The following is a 22,758-nucleotide window of genomic DNA, read 5'->3' on the forward strand; positions in this document are numbered from 1 at the left end:
AAGAGCAAAAATGAAGCCCCTCGTGCCCCAGCAAACCAGGAGACTCAGCTTTCCTCCAGCACGCTGAATTCCCCACATATGGCACAAAATCAATAATTTTGAATCTTTGTCCTGGGATCTCTGCCTGGGCTGGGAATAGCGAAAGGCACAGTGACACTCTTCTGTCTCCAGGAAATCTTTGGAGTTATAGTTTGCCCTTATCTTAGCGCTTATATTCACAAGCCACTCTTACATAAAAAGCACTCATCTGCATTGACTTATTTAGCAACATGAAATAAAATAGCCTGAAGCTATTCATGTTGCTTAACGTACTTATTTTTTTAATGTAGACGATGCTCTGTGTAAAGGAATATTCAAAGGGGAAAACTGTGGTTTGTTTGTAACACTTATTACTATCACTGAAGAAAATATGTTCTAACAAGTCTCGGAAGGGGGAAACACGTGTAATACCTTTAACAGCTCAGCTAATTCATCTTCTGCTGCCCAACTGCTGGCAAAATCTCAAATGGAAACTCTCAGAATGGAAACATGGAAAAACCCCTTTCTCATGGTCTGAGACCTGTTCCCACTATACAATCTCTTTCCACCGGAGTGAGTCCTGTTTGTTTTCAGCACACAGCAGCTTTACTCGACAAAAAAAAAAAGAGAGTTCAAGAGTTCAAGGCTACGTCTCCATTCAGGCGTACACCCACAATGAGAACCGGGCTCTCGGCCGGCGCTGGAGGCATTCCTCTCCCTGCACCTACCCACAAAAGGGCCTTGTCTGAGGGAAATGAGAAAGGAAGGAAGGGGCAGGATGCAAAGAATGGCAGAGAGGAGAAGAGCCCAGCCAGGTGTTGGGGCATCAAGCACCAAGGAGGGCTTGGATCAGCAGTGGGGATGGAAGGTGGCTTTTGGAGTAATCAAGGGTCTGGGGAGCCCCCAAGGATCTGCCATGCTCCAGACAATACTGACTCCATGGAGTCAGGCACAGGCAGGATGGAAATGTGTGAATGTTTCCATGAAGTCCTGTGGGAAAGAGCCCGATGGGATGCAGGATGGCTCTGGACAGCTCAACTGCAAAACACTGCCTCCTCCTGCCCATCCCATCCCCCCATCCCATCCCATCCCATCCCATCCCATCCCATCCCATCCCATCCCATCCCATCCCATCCCTGCCTCTCCCTGCTGCTTCCAGCATCACTCACACGGAGTCCAAGGAGAGAGAAGGAGGGAGCCCAGCAAGTGGAGATAGATTTAGATAACAGCAATAAATAAGATGAAAATAATTCTCCCACTACCAACCTTTAGCCAAGAGTACCCTCCACAACCACCAGGTTTGCATAACCTACACATTTTTATTCCAAGCCTTGCCAGCTCTTTGTAGCAGGGCAATTTTGGGATTTAACAACACTCAGGTTACTGACCTAAATTCAGACAGGCTCATCTGGAGCCATAACGGTCCATTGTGTGCCCAGGCCTGCTCAGGACGCCTTGATACACAGATTATTGATGCAATGAACTGTGACGGCTCCTATAGAGCTGTTAGGGTTTATTGCAGCAACACCTACCCGGGTCCCTTTAATGCGCGGATCGGTGACACAATAGACAGAAACGGCCACGACTTGGGGATGCATTATCCCACGGATCACTGGCGTGACAGCAATGGCTCCAGCCTCCTGCCTCACTGCAGCCAGCAGCAAACACGCCCAAACCTCACGTTCCCAAATCCTGGGGAACATGGGGAGGACGGCAGAGAGGTGCAGGACCTGGCCTACCTACCTACAGTGCCCCCCTACCCAGGCAAACCTCTGAGAGGTGGCGTTTGCAGACAGCAATTTGCTACTGAAAATAAGGATTTATAATGAAAGCCCTGGTGGGATCAAACTTTTAGCAAGAACAGCCACAGGCCTGCATTATAGATCAAGGCTAAAAATCCTGTCTGAGAAATACATGGAAATTAGCCAGAAAAAAATCAGCGTCCAATTTTCAGCATTAAAAAAAATAAAATTTATGTTCCAAGAGAATGCGACGAAAGCAAGCGCAAAAGGGAAGTGCACAAATATCTGTATTTCTCTCTTCTTTACTTCTTAAAGAATAAAAATAACCTTACGAGGCTGAGAACTAAGTACTGTTTAAAGAAAGTCACCGGCACAGGGAGACCTGGGGCTGAGGAAAGGAAAATGAAGACATCACCATGAATCAAGTGTTTGCAGCCTCCTCACAAACATCAGCGAACAGTTCAAAAAGCTGCAGCTGGCTTTGCACTATCGCCTGCATCTTCCCCACCATTTACCAGGAGCTTTTTTTAACATTGGTGACACTTCACATTCAAAACTGCAGTTAAAAATAGACCACTGGTCCTCCCCTTTTAGCCCTGCAAATTCCCTCCCCTCCTCCCTGCCTCCCTGCACACTCACTGGTCCCTTCTTCCCCTCCTGCCCTCCTGTCAGCCACGGGGTGATGGAGGGGTGAGGGGGGCCCTGCCCAGCTGCAAGTCACACAATCATGGAATCACAGAACAGTTTGGGTTGGAAGGGACTTACACACTGGCTAGCTCCAAACCCCTTCCACTACACCAGCTTGCTCCAAGGCCCATCCAACCTGCCTTTGAGCACTTCCAGGGTCCTCCCACTGCTCCCCAGGACCTCATCCGACCCTGGGAGCATCCCTCTCTCATTTCATCCCAAAGCTCGTAGCTTTATTTACAGGAATGAAGGCAATGGCTCTATTCTTGGTTTCCCCTCCCACTTGCTTTTGCAGAAGATGTGACTCTAAGGCTTTAAAAAACAAAGCACCCAACACTAATGTTTTCTCTCTGGCCTTAAACCCTGCAATCAGCAGATCAAGTGTGAGTGTTGAGAAAGAAATTCCTTTGTTATCCATAGCTACTCAAACACTGAACCTTCAAAACCTCCTCAGGAAACAGGCCTGGGGAACGGCTGCTGCTACTACAAGGAGCCTAGCACAAGAGAGACTCGAAAATCAATATCCTTCACCCAACTTATCAAATTTACTGAGGACATTTATACAGTGTAATTAAATAGAAAAGAGATACACATACAAAAGAGTATTTGCACGGCACTGAATAGCAATTGCATTATCTCTGGGACAGAGGACACTTTGACAAAAAGGAGGGAAAACACCATACATCAACTGAAGAAGCTGCAAGGAGCACGGGGAAGGTCTCTGCTCTCATAGCTCACGGGGAATGTACAGCACTTAAGTAGAGACAGCCACAAAATATACATCAGCACGTACACCTAAGGCATTTCTGCAGGTCCTGCTCAGTCAGCCAAAACGATGCTGTCAGAATTACACTGGTGATGGATATGGTCCAGTTGCCTCTCACACTCGTGTAGGGTCTCCAGCACATGTTGGGGCACTTCCCCCTCACTGGCGTGGAAGCAAAGCAGACGCTATTATGTTGCTTTTCAGCATATGAATGTACCAAGTAAAATCAATTTTGCCCAGTAATCCACTTGGTAAGTCAGGGATGCTTTCCACAACCAGCAGCCATCTCTGCAGACTGGCAAGATAAAATCTCTGCAAACCTGGGAAAGGCTGACTGCCAGTTCAGGGCAAACTAAAACACTGTGGAAAAGGCATACTAGATTATCTGGCTATTTGTTAAACAATTCTTCTCACAAGGCTTGTGTTACAAGCTTTTTGTGAGTGCTTCTCGCTTTCAGGTAGAGCCAGCTCTGGCTCCTCACTCCCAAATCCCTCCAGGAAGCACATTGCTGTGGACGGGACATCTCTCCTGCCATGGTGACCCTAAAATTCAGAATAGCCCAGTGTGGTGCTGGACACACGCTCAGTGCTGGGGAACAAAAGGCAGGGGTGTTTGTAATTGCAGATCTGCTTCTACCTCAGCCTCAAAGGTGTCATCTTCAGGGTTGCCTTCAACAATTAGGCATTGCCTAATTACACTGACCAATAAAACCCAACAAACAAGATGGGCAGGATCCCTGCACGCTGCTCCCACAATGCCAGGTGCCATGAGGGGTATCCCAAACATTCCCTTCCCAATATTCTCATGGGGATAAGTGAGCATCAGGTTAAAGGCTTCTTTGTTGCCTCTCTTGGGTCTTCGTTCTTTAATGTGAATCACACTCCACTCTATTTTGAGCAATCCTTTATTAAAAGTGCCTGTGAGTCATTTTCTCTAAACTTGAAACTCTAAAAATGGTAATGTTTGGGTAGTAGTTAGGAATTTTTAAGAATTTGCATTCTTCTCTTTTTGATTTAACAGGAAAGGAGGGTAACCTGACTCAGAGAGGGTTTGTTTCCCCTTGTCCTGCACAGAAATGCTGCTCTTGGATAGAATCACAATTCATGAAATAAAACTCCTGAACATCTTTCACCAAGTACAAAGAGTACTGAAAAAACAAATACAAGCCAAAATATCTCTTTAGAGAAAGACAAAAAACCCAACAAGTGACAACCTGGGAGTATCTATCAATTTATGTTCAGTATGCTATTAAAAGAAGAGTCTTTACAGGTAAATCTGTGAACTTTGGATTAACATACATCCCTTTCCAGATGCATAACACAAAAACTGAAAATCATACTGATAACTATTCACACCTCCAATGCCCCCCATAGGAAAGACAAAGAAGAGCAGAAGGATTAGGAGGAAATTTTTCCCTGTAAGGGTGGTGAGGCCCTGGCACAGGGTGCCCAGAGAAGCTGTGGCTGCCCCTGAATCCCTGAAGTGTCCAAGGTTGGACAGGGCTTGGAGCAGCCTGGGATAGTAGAAGGTGTCCCTCCCATGGCAGGAGGTTGGACTGGATGGGGTTTAAGTTCCCTTCCAAACCAATTCAGGACTCTGGGATTTGCTTTCTGAAGCCAGGAGAAGTTTTGCACTGCACAGCACAGCAAATAAACTGGCCCACAGGCACCACATGGGGCTATTTCCATCCTGGACACAGAGACACCTCATCCTGCTTGATGACACCCCATGAGACACTACTGCCACGTCAGCTTTGGGAACAGGCTCTTCACCAACAGGGAAAGGTCTCCAAAGAATGGATGGCACACACAGCAGTCAGCCTCCACAATTCCCTCCTCCGTTATTACCTTATTGCAGAGCTTGCTCCCCTGGTCTCCAGGCAGGACTGGCAGAACGACACAGGCTTGGCCAGGAAATCCACCAGAGAAACCACCTTCAAATGTCTCCTGGATGAACTAGGCATCTCTGGTGTTCCTGGGCACACAAGCCATGGCCAGACTTGCATGTTCCTTGGCCGTGTCAGGAATGAGAGCTTAACTGCTCTTCCCACCACATTTGCATTCCAAACTGCTTCAACGCCTGCAGAGATCCCCACCCATCACCATCCACAGGTGGTGTGGGAGGGAGGAAGACACCATGGTAAAAAAGCAACACCAATGTGATCTCCAAGCAGAGTAGACAGGGATGGAGCTGAAATCCTCTTGATTCCCTTAGGCAGGACCAAGACCCATGGGGAAGAGAGCAGAAGGCACCAGCAGGTCCTGGTATGGCTCCACACAGATGAAAGACCCAGCTCCAGCACTGCCATTCTTTTACTTTTTGAGCTTGGAGGTGATTCCAAGATCCCATTCATCCTGCTCAACCACCACAAACAGGGATAAGGGTGATGGAATTACTGCTCCAGCCATGGGGTTTCAAATCGAACCTGTGCAAGGAATGCTAGGGAAAATATTATAAAGGGAAACTCACTTCCCCCAGCTGCCTGATAGAGCCCATCACAGGAAACATCTGCCATCCTCCACAGAGGACAAAAATCAGGAGGAAGTGCTTGGTCCATCCAGAGAAAAGAAAGTCAGAAATACTACATTTCTAATTAGAAGCACACAGGTCCTGCCCGAGGTAGGAGATCCACTTCTGCAGGCAGGTCTCAGCAGAACAGGTTAAATAAAGAGTTTTATAGACTGCCGAGCATGAAAACGGCAGCAGCCCACTTGATGAGGTCAGGGACTGAAGTGGCCTATGGTACTTGTAAGAGAAAACATCTGTTGGTGTTAAAAGGTCAGCAGGAAATGAACACTATTTACTTTGTCCTTACTGGTTGGGCCACTGCTCCTCGAAAGAGAACCACACATGGCTCAGCTTAGTGCTGTCCCCTCGACAGCCGCCCCACAGCTGCCCACCTCCAAGTCCCCTTGGTGCACCCAGGAACCCTCCGAGCAGCCCCTGGGAGGGGGATGAGGCTGTCCTTCCCCCTGGCAGACCCCAGGGAGCCTCCCTCCCTCCTCGTGGGAGGGAAAAGTCCTTCACACCGGCTCAGGAACAAGCCGTTAAAATAAATCCGTCAACATAAAAGCGAAAAAACAAGAAGTTTCTTCTGAAAAACAGGAAGCGTGAGGTACATAGCGGCTTAAAATAGCGCCTGCTCTATTTGTTGACAAAACATGGGTCCCAAGGGGTCGTGCCTTTCTGCAGATTTTATTTTTCCTGCGGACTGCCAGGAGCACCTCAGTGGCTGCCCAGGGCTGTCGTGCCCTCGGCCGGGCCTGGCACGGCTCCCTGTGCCCGCCCGGGAGGCCGAAGGCCGCGGGCCCGGCCGCGCTTCCTGTGCGCGGCACGGGGCTCCCACAGGAAACCCCGACGGAAAACGGCCCCCGCTGCGAACCGGGGCTCGCTCCGACAGGCAGGGCGAGTGCTTAAGGCTGGCACCCCCTCGATAAAGCTCAGTCTGAAGTTCTGAGTGCGTAGGAAGCTGGTTTTAGACTCTCCCTTGCTTGTGCTTCACGCGTAGAAGAGTGCAATGCTGGCCAGGCAGGACGAGCTGCTGGCACCTCAGGACAAGCTTAAAATGATAATGGTCTGATCCCGAGCCCTAAAGCCAACAAAAATGCCTAAACCAGGAATTTCAGGATGGCATCTTCTGCAGAACAGAGGAGGGAGGAAATTTTATGTTTCACCATTCTGTCAAGGTTGTGTGATACTCTCCCATTCCTCAGTAACTTCCCAGTTAGGGTTCTGCCTCTCCTTCCCTACAATCACAAAACCATAGAAGGGTTTGGTTTGAAAGGTCCTTAAAGATAATGCAGCTCCACCCTTCCACACCTTCCACTATCCCAGGTTGCTCCAAACCCTGTCCAACCTGGCCTAGGACACTTCCAGGGATGGGGCAGCCACAACTTCTCTGGGCACCCTGTGCAAGGGCCTTACACCCTCACAGGGAACAATTCTTTCCCAAAATCTAACCTACACCTCCCCTTTTTAGTTCAATACCATTCCCCCTTGTCCTATCCTGATTACGTCTGCAGAGGTGGAGACTAACCATTTTTTGGTCTTAATTTAAAAAAAAACAAAAACCCCAAACCACATTAAAGCAAGAATAACCCTCTCAGATGATCTAGCATAGACTAAAAGGACTGTACTGAAAAGCAGGATGAGATACCACCCCTTTCCACATCCCCTGGCCTACAGACCAAGGCTGCCTGTGAGCCCTGCCCGCCTTCTCCTCACACACCACACCAGACACGAAGGGGCCCCAGTCGTGAATAGCTAATTATTGGCCCACATTAAATTATTTCTCAAATTAAGATTTGTGGGTTTTCCCCTCGCCTAACAATACGCCTTTGAGAGCAGCATTGCAAACACACTGGAGCAGGAGCAGCAGTGTAGCTCCATGTGCAATTAGGCCAGCATGTGGATCTTATTGCTCCTAAGGACTCTTATTTGATTTCCCGCACCACCAACTGGTGAGAAGTTTTCAAGTCTATATAGAGAAGAATTAGATCACTCTTTGGGGTGGTCGCATCTGGGGTTGGAAAACCAGATGGAGCGCGTTTTCCCGAGCCCTTTGTAATTGAACCAGCACACCAAGTTGCTAGGGAGCAGAACACAATCACTGCTCTGGGGCAGCCCACAGCAACGCCGGTGCCGCGGCTGCCAGCGCTCGGAGGCACCGTCTGAAGTGCCAGCAGGGAAAACGGTCACACAGGCTGGGGTTTGCACAATATCAACGTGAAACTGGACCTGTTGCAGGCAGGGAGGAGCTTTGGGACTCCTGAGCATAAACATCTGCACCCACAGTCATGGTTGGAGGAACCCAGGAGAATAATTTCTTCAGCTCCCCAAAACTGCAAAGTTCTCAAGAGTAGGCTGAAGCTGGGGAATGAAGAGGTGAGTGCAGGAAGGAGCCATATGGAAGATTCAGCATTTCAAAAGCTGTGTGGGGACTGAGCCACGAACACTGCCCTTCCTGAGCACCAGGAAGGTGCATCTGACAGAGAACAGGATGGACATAAGGCTTTCCTAATCAAAACATGCTTTATTGACTGAAGTGAGAGATGGATGAAGTGCTTTTATCCAAACCTGGACCAGCAGCATTGCACATACACACAGAGCTAACCACACAGCCTAACCACAGACTGGTTTGAGCTGGAAGGGACCTCAAAGCTCATCTCATTCCCACTCCCTGCCATGGGCAGGGACACCTTCCACTATCCCAGGTTGCTCCAAGCCCTGACCAGTGTGGCCTTGAACACTTCTAGGGATGAAGCAGCCACAGCTTCTCTGGGCTTCAAGTGCCTCATCACTCTCACAGGAAAGAATTTCTTACTAACACCTGATCTTATCCTGCCCTCTGTCAGTTTGAAGGCATTCCCCCTTAGGGCCTCACCCAAAGCCCCTCTCCAGCTCTCCTGGCGCACTTTTAGGCACTAGAAGGGACTCCAAGGTCTCCCCAGAGCCTTCTTCTCTTTAAGTTGAACAACACCAGCTCTCCCAGCCTGTCTCCAGAGCAGAGGTGTCCCAAATGGCACAGTTTTTGCCAGGGGATGGCTATTTTAGAGACAAAAAATGCAACTATTTTCCCTGGTGCTTACCCATGTGCCACATTTTAAAACCTGTGAGTTTAAAACCTCCTTATCAGCAGCTAACACGGAGCACAGGTCCCCAAGATGCAGGAAGCATATGGGAACCCTACTCTCCTTTCCTTTCCTGTCATTTATTTTCCTCCTTGGAACTCAGAACATGCAACAACAAAGTCACAAGTCAAACCATAAAAATGAGGCGGAATTTCTCCTTCAAATGCTGAGTTTGCAGCTGGAGGAGCAGGAGCAACCTACAGCTTCCCACGTGCCATCCCTGGGGCAGGGATGGTGAAGGAGGGCTGTTCTTCCTCCCTCCACCAAATATCCCCAGAGTACAGCGATTTAAAGATGAATTAGCAATTCCAGCCTAAGCAGAACACCTTTCAATATCTGTTTGGGATTTTTACAGAAGGGAGCAACAAATACAAAAACAAATATATGTCCAGAGTCAGCACTGCATGACTCAAAAGCTACACAGATGACTCATTTCTCATGAACATGGCCTGCATATAAACATTCACCTTGAAAATAATCCTGCAACACTGAACCAGGAGAGCAGGAGGGTGGTGGGGATATCACAGAGCTCACGGCAGAAAAAAGAGGGAATGGGTGATGGGTAAGCTGCCAGGAAGAGGGGCACAACAGAGAAATCCCCCTTGGAAAGCACATGCAAGCACCTGGACAGAGAAATCCCCTTGAAAAGCACTTTCAAGCACCTGGCTCAGCTATTTTATCAGATTTTTGCTTTCCACACAGCCCACAGGTTTTGTGCATGAAAATAAAGATTTTCCTTTCTGCAAATTATCGGCATTTTGAGTTGGTGTTTGAGGAGGACTCGGCTTTTTAAAGATTATTACTTCATAGGTGTTTTCATCTTAGAAAAAATAAGATGATATTTTCCTTTGAAGACACTAAGCTGACACCTTTGGTTTTGCATTTTTCACATCCAATTCCACACTGATCAGACTTTTCTTTCCCAAACCAGTATTATTCTGGCCTTCCTTTCTGTATCCACCTTTCTCCTGTCTAAACATGTGGGAGTATAACACAAGCTACACCAGACCTTTCCAACTGTGACTACAATGAACTCCTCCATGGCCCTGGAGCATCTGGAGCCACTGGGATTTCTGAAATAACACGATGAAATATCTGGGTGACTACACAGCCAACTTTGGGCAGCCAATTTTAAATTTCTGGTTGGTGGTGCACCAAGGGAGCGCAAGGTTCAAGTGCTGGCCATCACACAAAATGTTTCACAATGAATTCTCACTGCTTTCTAACCCAGCTGCCTTGTTTAAAAACCAGTGCAACTCTCTGAGGTACGCAAATAATTAATTTCAACCCAAGCTCTAAAGCAACAGCTCCCAAACTTTCTTTCCTGGCTGCGACCTCATTTTACAGACCAGTAGCTGTGTGCAACCCCAAACAGAATAAATATGGAACAAAATGAAATTTCCATCAGGCTCACGACCTTGTTCACAACTTCCCCAAACCTCATTCCGGAGCCATCACTCCACTCTGGGAACTGCTGTAACACAAGTGATGTTGGAAATCCACACCCAGGCACAGACAAACCCCTGGTGGCACCCACAGAGCCACCAGCAGTTCCATGGTCATGGAGGGGAGACCAACACCTTTGGTTCTATGATAAACCCTTATTTACCCCATGAGTTCAGTGATGTCTTTCTGGTTTTCCCCAGAAATGCCCCCAAATCTCTCCGGCCTGTTTCACAAACAGCAAAAGCCCAAAATGTGGATGTTACTTAAGAGCATCCTAAATAAATCCCTTTCAAATTACCTCTCATGGCATTTTTTATTGCCTCAAGACAGATTTTATCTTTAGGGGAACTCTGGTGCTTTGTGCACACTGCTGAGGATGTAGTCAGTGTCACAGACATAAATTATCAAGTCAAATGACTTGCTCCACTATGTACCTCTGGTGGCAGGAGCTGAGATTGGAATCAAGGCTTTCCTGGTTCCCAGATCAGATCCTACACAATTACAGTTTCGCAGCCAACTGTACAAATGGGATGTTTCCAGGCTGGATATCAGGGACCAGCAAAGGGAAAACAAACAATGGCAATCACTTCAGAAAAACTTGATCTCTTCCTCTCTGACTCCAAGTTCATGATTTTGGCATCATCCCTGATGGTGGTGACTTAAACAATAAAAAAGGCAACCAGCAAGTTCATGCAGTAGAGAGGGGCAGAGCAACACAGATTCTGGGAAGGGATTTTTTGGCCATCTGCCCTCTTCCTGACATATTTTAAGAGATGAGAAATCCCCAAGATGGCTTTTCTGGAGGGTTGGACCATGAACTGGAGCAGCGTGGCCATAATGGCTGTAAAGTGCCATTCCCTGCACACACACACACACACTGTATCCCAGGGCAGCAACCTGAACAGTAAACACGAGGATATTCCCCTACATGTGCAGAAAACTAAGGATAAAAATTCAGTCCTTTGGCTCCCTACTGCCATTAAAATTAATTGCCACATAAAATTGCTGATTCCTACCAAATGAAGCTACACAATTTATCAACTCAAGGATAGAGCAAACTCACTCGTGGTTTAAATACTTTATCTGACTTATTACAGGATTCTGCACCAGCGACAGTTTTATGGATAATGTAGGTTTTGTAAATTCATTAGTACAGGACGAACTTTCAAAGCAAACAAAGGCATTAAACAAACACCACAATACTGTATTTACACACAAATTAGATTTCCCTTCCCCTTCCAAAGCTGTGCTGGGATACTTGAAGGAAAAATAGGAAAGAAGGTCTGCTGTAACACTACATGAAGGGAAAACAGGGCAGTTCATTAGCACCTGAATCAGTGGGGCTGAGCTCAGACCTGTTGCCTGACCTAATACATGAGCAGGTCACTTGTTGGCTTCTGATTCAGCCCCTCCAAGCTCTTAAATTGCTGAAGAAGCATTTCTATACCACAAAAGGAGACTGGACCTGCTCCAGAGCCCGTTGCAGTCCGTGGCATCTTTCCACTGATTTCAGCAGGCTTTAAAACAAGGGCACGATGTCCCTTAATTAAAGAGACCGCGTCATCTGGAATCTACTCCATCTCAACCAAAGTTAAAACCAGTTTCAAACCTATTCCTGGGTGAATCCCTGTGCCCCTTTCCCGTTGATTAAATGCTTTCCTTCCCAACTGAGACAGGAAATAGCTGCCAAGATGACACAGGACATGAGAGAAAGAGAAAAATTGCATCTCTATGACTTGCTGTCAAACCAAAGGAGACACTGAAAATAAGAGGAAAAACATTTTTTGGACTTTCTTACAACAAGAGACGTTAAAAACAATTTCAGAAGGAAGCACAAATTTTCAGCTGATACTGCTTCTCCTGCAAGAAATCTCATGATGGAAACTGTTTTAACCTGTACTTGCTGGAAGGAATGACTAACATTGCTATAAAAAAAAAAAAGAGATTGTAGAAAAAAAAGCACTGTTTTTCTCCACTTTTCCATTCTGTTTACTCTGTGCATTTATCACCAGCATGTGTAGAAGCAGCCTCACTCTTTCCCCTGTGCAGGCAGTGAGTTAGTCACACTTTCCCCTGTTGTGTAGCTCCTTTAGTCAGCAGCAGGGAAGTGATAAAGATGAAAAAAACTAAACAAAACCAGGAAAACGCAATTGTGAAAAACACAGAAGTTAGCAGGAGGTCCTTGTAGGCAAATGTAATATTCAAATCGATTTGGCTTGCTTTAATTTAGGAGACTGCAACCTGGAAAGGAGCTCCTGCCTCTCCACACAGCCTCTCCTCTGAAGGAAGTGCACGAAGGGCACAGGAGAGGGAGGGCAGGGACACAGGAGAGGCAGCAGAGCTGCAGGAACCCCTGGTGCAAAGTCCAGGCAAAAACATTTCAGCAACTGAAAAAACGCTGCTCGAAAATAGATGTGAACCCCAGAGTCAGTGCCAGCTTCCAAGCCCAGCAGGGCACTCACTTTTTGCTCACCAGGTGTTAAATAACCCACTCACAGTGGGAACAGACCAAGTTTTGTGGCCAGGGTAATGTAATTATGCACCACTGCTTCGTTCTTGGGGGTCTGCTTATTAAAAATGCATTCAAGAAATAAATCACTGTTGACTGTGTCGTCCCCCTTCCCTTTTTTCCTGGGCTAAGAAGAGTGACTCGTGGTTTACATAAACCCAGCAAAAGCAGCAACAATAGAAAACTCCCAAACTTTATTTCCAGACTCACAGCAATCGCTCGTTTTCCTTTAAGTTATTTGCTACAAAAAGTACATGAAGTAGCAAAGACACCAAATCACCCTAATAAACCTATACAAAATTATCACCCTAAACCATCTGGAATCACAGTGTTCTTGTGGGCAGCATTCCAGTCTTGGGACTTATTCCTGATTATGAAAACCATGGATTGGTCACAGGCAGAGCAGGGGGAGCCTGAGACTTTACATTTATTAAGCACAAATCTTGCTTTAACACAATGTAAAGGCCAGGTAGGATCCTGCTTCCAAGACTGTGAGGTCCAAATCCCACAGACACCTGCTGTGCACGACCAGACCTGGCTCTACCCCTGCAGAGAGAGGTGTGGGATGGACAACAGATAAATCTACCAAAATTCAGGGAAGAAAGGCTCATTTCCAAGTGCCACCAGTGAACCCATTAGTGCTGCCACAGCTTCATCAGCAGGTGTGGGTGTGCCCCTGGGTGATGGGGTTGATGCTTCAAGGTGTCCAGGAGATGGGGAAGAAAAAGGCTGTTCTGCCTTCCCCGCACTGCAATTTTGGGGAGTAGCCCAGGGTGCAAATCCCATCACTCTACAGCTGATCACAACATCCTTTCATCTCCAAAACATCCTCCTGGCTCTGTAAGGGCAAGGGTTTGACCCAAATCACCACCGAAGAGAAGCACACCTCCCCTTAAAATCAACCTCAAATCTGAGATATTCCCAATGCAGAGCCCAGTCAGCAGGGACAGGGAATGGTCCAGTTCACACAATTGTCCCATCCCAACACTTCCCTGACCTGCAGCCTGGTCCAGCCTGGCTTCCTGCCCATGGCAGGGGGTTGGAACTAGATGGGCTTTAAGGTTCCCTCCAGCCCAAACCAATCCAACTCCATGATCCCATGATATTCTTCTAGGAAAGCCCCAAGTCACCAGCAGGACAACCTGGAATAAAACCACCTACAAGCTTGTACAGAAAAACACTTCCCAGATACTTTTCCCCCCTCTCTGGTGTTAGTCATCAACCTCCCCAAATATAAAAACGGCTGAATTTAGCCTGGCCAGGCACTTCTGTCAAATACTTAAAGAAAAAATGGCCAGCAAGAGGCTGTGCAATCTCATGTGAACATTTCTGTCCCTGAAACAGATCTTAATTCTCTAAGGATCATCTCACATGCCAATGGGAAGCTCAGTAAGGGATGAGATATTTAATCTAATCTGCTTTCAAAATAATTTTGTTGGCATTGATTGTGCTGAATTGTATCTATGGGAAAGAATTTAAAGTAAGAGCAAATACAGACATATATGAGCCAGACAAGTAAGGGTCTGTTACCATTACTGTTGGCTGATAATTACAAAGAACAACAATCTAAATATTAATGTAAGGTAAACCACCTGGTTTAGGCAGCCAGCACACAGCTGTGTTTTTAAAAATTATTCTAACATATGCAATATTATAAAAAATCCTCAAAAATGGCCTGGTTTTAAATTCTTTTGCTTGACTCTTCCCTTGTTCCCCCAGAAAACCACCCCTAAAATCTGAGCTGTCTGTAAGCCCAGCTGTTTCCTGGCTTTTCTATGCAAATTGTTCTCCCTGGATTTTATTGTGTGCATGTAGATGTCTCTCAGAACGCACTCAAGTTTGAATTAGGGGCCCTACTTCCATCAAAGGGCATTCTTGTAAAATAAGCTTCACTCTCACAGTATCTGACATGGAATTATTATCCCATAACTCACGGGTGTCCTAGCAGTTCTGTATTAAACACAGCTCTGGAAAAGTCCCAGAGGGAAAAGCACATGAAGGGACATGGAGAGTCACTCAGATGTAAACCTGCAAAGCCAGGAATTCCATATTTCCCTGCCAACCCACAGAGCTCACACCATGTGCTGAGTGAGGATGTGCCTCCTGCCTTGCTGCTGAATTTTCACCTTTCATGATTAACTAAACACCGATTGCATTATTGTGTAATTAGGTTAAATTAAAACTTAGCTTAGAGCAGGAAACACTTCCTTTTCAATTCCAATCAAAACCGTTTACTTCATTTTCAGCTTGATATTGGCATCTCCCTCCAGCATGACAAATTTAAAATTATTACTGTATGACAGCAGGAAAACCAGAAAGTAAAAGTTACTGTGGTAGCTGGTCTGAAAGCTCACAATTACCAGAAAATGAGGAGATTTCTGCTGCTGCTTTTCACACTTATTCCCTCCCCAGTTTCCCACTGACTTTCTGGCTTTGTTGCAAAAAAGAAACTCAAATAGCAAAAAGTTGCCCAAGTTATTTCCCCCCGACGAGGATTTTTTAACCCACTGCACCTACTGAGCTCGCCCTAGAAATCAGCATTTTCTATCCACCCCTTTTTGGGCAGCCAAGGCTGTAGTGTATTTCAAAATATACATAAAATCTGTATCAGCACTGAAATGGTCCAACCACCTTATTTATCACATTCCAGCCTTAGACCAAAGTATTTTTATGGTCAACCCCAAAACACCATTAGATTGATAAGAACTGCCACCCTCACATGCACCAGTACAGTGCCAGCCTGGAGAGATTTCTTGTGTGGCTCTGGAATATTTTACCTACAGACTTTGCAGGGTGTGACCCAAATTCTGTCCTCAACCCTGGTTATTCACAGAGTCACAAATGTGGGGACACAACCTGAGAGCAGAGTCTGTCCCACGCTGTTTAGGAACCAAATGATAGTCTGCGGTAATAAAGTATTTATTATGCTCCACAACACTGCAAGTGACTGGCTGTACTTCCTCCCCTCTCCATCAGAGAACACTGGAGCCCTCTGCAACTTCTGCTCAAGACTTCTCAGGTTACATATCTTTATTTTTCTTACAGATTTTCCTATAGGATTGTGTCTCTGCAAGGAGCCATTTGGCAGTTAAGGCAGTTTACCCAGAAACCCAGAGTGCTGTCTGGTTTTTTCTCCTTGTTGCCTCCATTTCTCTGGGATGACATCCCTGGCAGAGTGTCCAGAATCAATTTCCTAAACACAAATACAAGCCCACAAAATGCACTGAATGGAGCAAAAAGCCACGCCATACTTTGTCAACCAGCCCCTCACCAGCCTCCAAAGGAATCCATCATGCACCAGGAGAGGAAAATAATGAAAGCCCTGTGTTAAGATTGCTTAATCCTGCTCCCAGTACAGAGCCTGACATGTGATGGTGGGAAGAAATTCTTAACACAGAGGGTGGGAGGCCCTGGCACAGGGTGCCCAGAGCAGCTGGGGCTGCCCCTGGATCCCTGGGAATGTCCAAGGCCAGGCTGGACACTGGGGATTGGAGCAGCCTGCGACAGTGGAAGGTGTCCCATGGCAGGGGGTGGAACAGGATGGGATTTAAGGTCCTTTCCAACCCAAACCTTCTGGGGTTCCACGACACCTCCCTCCTTCCCCCCACCACGCCACAGTGATATTCCCACCTCACTGCTCTCAGAAACAGCTCAATAAACTGGGAACCCACCTACAACAGCTGCAATTCCTGCTGCCACCAACCAGGCAATGAAGGCACAGCACCAGGGAGATCCTTAATTTGGATTCCCCAAGGGTTGTGCATCCAAGAGCTCACAGAAAACCCTCATGCAGAGGGTGGATGGGGCAGCTGGGAGGTGCAGGATCACACCCTGCCCTCCCTCACTGGTCATGTTGCTGTTGGCACCAAAACAGAGAGACCTGCAGGGGACATAAGGAACTGAAATGGAAAAACCAGGAAATAAAATGTAAAAAGTGTATTGTGAGCAAGCGATTGAAGGAAGTAGCATAGCCCTTAACAAATTGGTTATTTGTCTGGTTAGCTGATGCAGAAGTGGAACAGGAAATTAATTCAGTATGCCCCAGACTTACATTCCACTACTATTTTCTGAGTTTTTTCTTCTTTTTTTTTTCCTCATATATATATATATATATATATATAAGCCCAAAAGTAAGGTATTTCTGGGCAAGCCAGCATTTGATGCTGATGAGACTTCAATTAAAAAGATCTTATCTGAGCTAGACTACAGACTGGCTTGGAAATGAAAGAATAAAATAAGACCAATTCAGAAGGAAAAACCCCATTCAGAGCCCACCTGGCTACCAGCAGGTCTTGATTTGTTGAAAAATATCCCAAACCAGTAGGCAATAGTCACACTCACACTAAACCTTTATGAACAAGTTCCCACTCTCTGTGCCTCACACGATATGGCAGCCTGCCAGTAATTTTGCTTTAAACATGAAAATGGATATCAAATCCAGCTTTTTAGATAAAATAATGGCACGGGAGATTGATGGCACTGCTACACTGCACAATGACCATTTAAAATGCTTTTGGCTGCAGTTACAAGGCTCCAGTGACCTCCAGAAGTAGAGAAACTCCACGCAGCTTTAGGAGAAAATAAAATTAGTGATTCACAATGAAGAAATAAAGTGATTCAGTGCTTTTCCAAGAGGTACTGGCTGCAGTTAGCACTTCTGCAATGACACCAGTACTCAGGGTCGTGCTCAGAGAAGGAACAAACACTCTGAATTTCCATAAATGAAACGTCTGCTGCTGAGATGGCACTAAAAACGGTACTGGGGGTGCCAGGGAACTGAAGTGGAATGGAAACAGGTTTTTCATTATCATTGTGGGGAACATCACTCCCCCACCACGTGGTCATGGCACAGGAGTGGGCAGCAAGAGAATGGCAAAAGGCAGAAAAGAGAGACAAAAGGGAATAAGCTGGAGGAAGAATACAGGGGAGAATCGAGGAGCTGAGACTAAAGCTGAAGGCAGAGTGGATGGAGCAAGAAATGCCAGAGGAAGACAAAGCAGAGGAGGCACCCCCGTCACACCTACAGCTGACTCACATTCCGGGTTACTTTCATTATTTCTTTGTATTCCGGCAGCATCTGGCATCTGCTGCTGAGATCAGAGCCGTGTTGTGCCAAGTGTGAATCAAGACCTTTCTGCTCATCAGCTGAAAATCCAAACAGACAAAAAAGGGAAAACTGAGCAAGGAACCAAACCAGCCCTGCCTGGAGAGACCAGGAGCTGCAGCAGCAACAGAACCCACCCAAACACCACTCTGGTCATCCTGGAAGTACACAGAACATTTTTTTTTTTCATTTCTACACCAAGAGCTGATTCTTTCAAGTGGTTTTTAGAGCTCTCAGGATCCATCTGCCCCTCAGAAAGGATGGATCAAATGTTTGGGATTGTCAGGCACTGTCTGCATTTGCTGCTGTAAGGAGCTACAACCCAGCTGTGCTGCCATCAGGAACAAGTGGGCTCTTCCAAGCATCCAGTACAGTCCACAGACAACATTTAAGCACATCTGACACCCATCAGGCTACAGCAATCCTGGGTCTGAAGCTCCCAGGCTCACCCTTGCACCCTCCAGGCTCAGTAGTCTCATCGAACATGTGGAGTAAAAAGTTAGGAGAGCATTCCTCTTGTATTGTGCCAGGGAGCTGTGCAGAATTAATTATTGTGCAAATAGAGCTCTAAATCATTAACAAAAAAATGATTATAGCATCTGCCATCATTACTTGGCCCATTACTTAAAAAGCTGGATGCAATAAATAGGATGGGGAATGGCTGGTATTACACTGACAGAGCTCAAGAATCCAGGATATCAGAAAATGAGCCCTGCCCGGAACAGCTACACTTGGGCTCTGTGAGTACTTTGTAGTCAGACCAATACAGTAAGTCCTTCATCCCCAAGCACTTAAAAACCCCACCAGATAATCATTAAAAGAATGAAAACACTGTGGTATTCCTCCCAGGCCTTTTGTCTTTTCTTCCTGTTCTTTGGAACTTTAATAAACTTACATTTTTACATTTCCCCATTAGATTTCTTAGATAAATATTTTAACTAAGTCAAAATACCACAGCTTGAAATGGGGATGGCTTTTCTTTATTTGCTTTCTTCCACGCTGGCTGCCAGCTCTGGGAGGTGTTCCATCCACCAGTGATGGTGGGGGTGCAAGTGCCCCCCACTCCTCCCTGCAGGCACAGCTGAGTCCCACCACCCCTCAGGCTCCAGAAAAGGCATTTCCAGCAGGATCCCATTTGCCACAGGGCCTTCTCCATGCCAGCTGGGGATGCCTCATCCCTGACAGTGTCCAAGGCCAGGTTGGACAGGGCTTGGAGCAACCTGGGATGGTGGAAGGTGTCCCTGCCTGTGGCAGGGGTGGCACTGGATGTCCTTTAAGGTCCCTTCCAACCCAAACTATTCTGTGCCTCTGGAATCTCTAGTAGCAGTTGTAGAGTGCAAAGTCCTGGAAGGCACCTTCCAAAGAGAACCTCCTTGTGTTGCCCACAAACAACCAAGCAGAGCGTCCTGCAGCAATTTTATTTCTATCAGAACTGAGCACTCAGAAGTTTATATCCACCCTGGAAACACGTGCATGTCTCTGGCTTTGGCAGAACTTTGATCTGCAGCCTATCTGGAATGGCCATGTGCTGGAGCAAGTGGCTGTCAGGAGCTGTCCCCCTTGCTGGCAGAGGATGACACAGGCAGCTCATCCCTGGCCACTGCTGCAGGACCAGGGGCTAGCTCTGCAGCACATACAGATGAGCTCCACCAGGTCCAACAGGATAATCCAGAGCTCCAGCACCCACGCTCTGAGTTTACAGCTGAAACAGGAACCACTCACCCAAGGCAAATTTCCAACAGCAACCCAGGGCTCCACGGCTGGAAGGGACCTCACTGACTGACACCTTTGGGCCATGAAGTTTGAGAAATTTTCCTCTTTAAATAAAATAGACTTTCTTTTACATTCAGCCTAAATTCCTCAGTGTCATGGTTAGCAGTACAGGCAGCATCCCCAGCAGGGTCTACCAGATGCTCCACAGAGGCATTCTTAACACCTCTCTCTGCCAATTCCCACCTGACACACACAACTTTTCTTCATGACTAACTAACCAACACCCTTTTATTAAACATGTCTTGTTTGAGTCCCCTCCTCAATTAGCTCTTCTTCTCAGAGCTTTTCTCCAGCCTCACGCCCTCGCTGTGGCCACGTTATCCTTTCCCTTCTTGTCTGATCAGAGGTTCTGTGCTGGCTCCTCTCCAACTCTGCTCTTCAATGCAATCATTTCACTTAAGAGCCTGGCAAGCTGGTTTGTTTTTTTTTCCCCCCATGTCTGTTTTACACAATTTCAAAGCAATGGAAAAAAAAAAGAAGGCATATTTTCCAGTATGATGAATAACAATCTTACATTGCAGCAGCTCAGCTCACCCATGAACAGGGCACTTTGTTGAAATAATGAACAGGATAACTGGTATGGTAAAACAGTGCATAGTGGAGGTCCGTGGAAAGGAAAGAGAATGGAAGTGCAACTTCCTCACCTGTCTCTCAAGAAAGGTGCCAAAGAGTCAAAATGAAGCAGAAAAAACAAACTTCTCTGAAAGTCTCTTTGAATTTTGATAGAGAAGCGCAAATAAATTAAATCTCCTGCCTCTGTTTCTAAACCTTTATCTTCACTATAGGGAAAAAAAAAGGGAAAACTAAGGGTAAATGCAGTATAACATCCAAATAGGAGCAGGCAGTGCACTGTTAGCCTGAATACACTGGTCATCTCCAGGGATGCATGCTCAAAACCAACAAACATAAGGACTAACAGAGGCCACCTTTGTGCTAATTAAACTGTTTTACAGAAAATGACCAGACCTCCCTGCAGCTGCAAAGCTTAGACTCATTTCTGAGGTACCCCTGGGACAACACGGGCCATGCCCACGGGTGCCATAAGGTCCCTGTGGCCAAGCTGGGCACGGCCACCCCCTGCCCAGTGCCACCAGTCCTGAGCTGTGAGTCAGCTCCCCCAGCAGCACTCCTCCTCCTACCGCTGGCAGAGCCATTAAAAAGGTTTTTTCCTGCGGTTAGTTTATATGCTGCAGCTCATTAACATCTCCTAATACCAGAACTTGAGGCTAATTAGGCATGGCAATCCTGAGGAACATATTCTCTGTTCATCTTCCCAAAGCAGGATGCTCCTTGGCGGCCCAGCTGTAGCTCCACATGCTACCATGAGGGTATCACCCTGGAAATAAAAATACTCCAGGATCCCACACATTACACAGCAGGGATCCCATACTTGTTAGTTGATGGCACAATTTACAGGCTGTTTTGCTTAAAAGTTGGAAGCATCTCTGTCATCAAGGCAGATTCCTGCTCAGCAGCCTCAGGGAATTTCCCCAATAGTTATCAATACGCCATGGCTTTCACAATAAAAACTACTGACTTGAAAACAAAGAGACAAAGTGGTTAGAAAACTTAGGAGACTTAAACAAAGAGCATTTGACAGAACAATGCTAGCGGGAATTTTCTCCCTATGGCTACAAACGCACAGGAACAAACAGGCTGAGGGCTCTGAGGCAGGCTTCATGTACATGGAATACTCCTAGGAGCAGGCTGTCCGTGTACATACCACCTAGGAGCAACACCCACTGCAGCAACACGTACCCAGGGAACACCAACAGATGTGCAATGGGAACTATGCTCAACACCAACCCCTTCTTTAAGCACAGGAGCTCCTGAAACCTGGTTTCCCACATGTCCCATGGACCACACAAATGCTGACCAAAGCTTGTCCAGAACTGGGACATTTTAAAGCTCACTTGGCCCACTGGATGTTTGTGTTGTAGTTTTTTCTCCAGTGCAAACTGGGGTTGTTTTCTTCCGCCTGTTTTCAAGGATCATCCCTTCCAATGCCATAGGTCTGCTAAAAATTACTCTGAAGGTTTACCAGTTGTGAATGAAGAAGGCACTGGCTAAACCTGTCTGGTCTCTAAATTGCCACAGATTGCCTTTCAACACCAGCATTTTGTACCCAAAAGCTTCAAAACTTAAAAAGCAGCTTTTGAATAACTAAAGCAAAAGGTTCATATAGTTACTGTATTTTCCTCCTCAAGGACCCCACAAGTGCTCACAGAACCCTTCCCATGGTCCATCACTGGAGAATGGGAACCTCAGAGGAATAAAAATGCAACTACAGATGGCAGGAAGGATGGTTTCATGCCCTTCTGCTCTTGTAAAAACATCGAAGCATCTTTAGAGATGATGAGAAGAGCCAAGGGAGGAGCTGTGTCCATGGGCAAGGATACAGCGTGCCACCGGGAGAGCGGAGCGGCAGAAGTGATGGAACAGCAGCATCCCCCTCTGAATCACCTGCAGCAATTCCTCTGTTGTGGGGTTTTTTCCTTCTCCTTTTCAAATCCCTCTTCTGGGAACTGAGTGGGAACACTGGAAGCGTGAGCCAAATTCACTGCCGGAGGCAGCAGAGACCTGCCTTCAGCTGCCCTCTTATTTGCATTTTTCGAATGGATTAATTTCGAAAAGCTTTTACAAACCTGGCCCACAGATTACAACTTGGAAACAGGAAAAAATCCTGGACAGAGATGAAGAGACCACCTAAACCCTAATTTAAAGGCTGTCTACATGCAAACTTTCCCTCACTAGGCACCTCAATATAAAAATGTTTATCCACTCTTCCTCTGGAATTGTTTCACATCACCAATGCGCCACTTCAGCCAACTACAGAGCTTCATGTGGGGACAATGTGCACAAAACTCCAGGAGGAGAAAGAAAAACAAGGATTTTCATTTTGGGCCAGCTCAGTCCAAACTGGAATTTTGTTTGCTTTGAGCTGTCCAAGCCATTGACGTGTCGGAGTACAGCAAAGCATTAACCCGTTTCACTAAGCAAGCAACGCATCCACCCTCCGGGCACAAAAGCTTTGGGTTTGGCACCAAAATCAGGGCTGCAGCTCCAAAGCCTGGCTCTCCAC

The 22,758-nt window shown here is 46.6% G+C and overlaps 1 protein-coding gene across 4 annotated transcripts in view; it reads right to left on the reverse strand.

The window, feature by feature from the left end:
* Window positions 1–22,758, reverse strand: part of CTBP2 (C-terminal binding protein 2) — a 131,218-nt gene that overhangs the window by 63,355 nt on the left and 45,105 nt on the right. Inside the window, exon 1 of one of the 4 annotated variants that reach the window (XM_064431557.1) lies at window positions 1,407–1,511. The exons of the other annotated variants lie outside the window; for them this stretch is intronic. The gene's annotated coding sequence lies outside the window, so the exon portion shown is untranslated. Of the gene's footprint in view, window positions 1–1,406; window positions 1,512–22,758 lie in introns of those variants that run through there. 4 annotated transcript variants of the gene reach the window in all.

The sequence above is a fragment of the Passer domesticus genome, chromosome 8 (genome assembly GCF_036417665.1).
Source record: "Passer domesticus isolate bPasDom1 chromosome 8, bPasDom1.hap1, whole genome shotgun sequence".
Lineage (NCBI taxonomy): Eukaryota > Metazoa > Chordata > Aves > Passeriformes > Passeridae > Passer > Passer domesticus.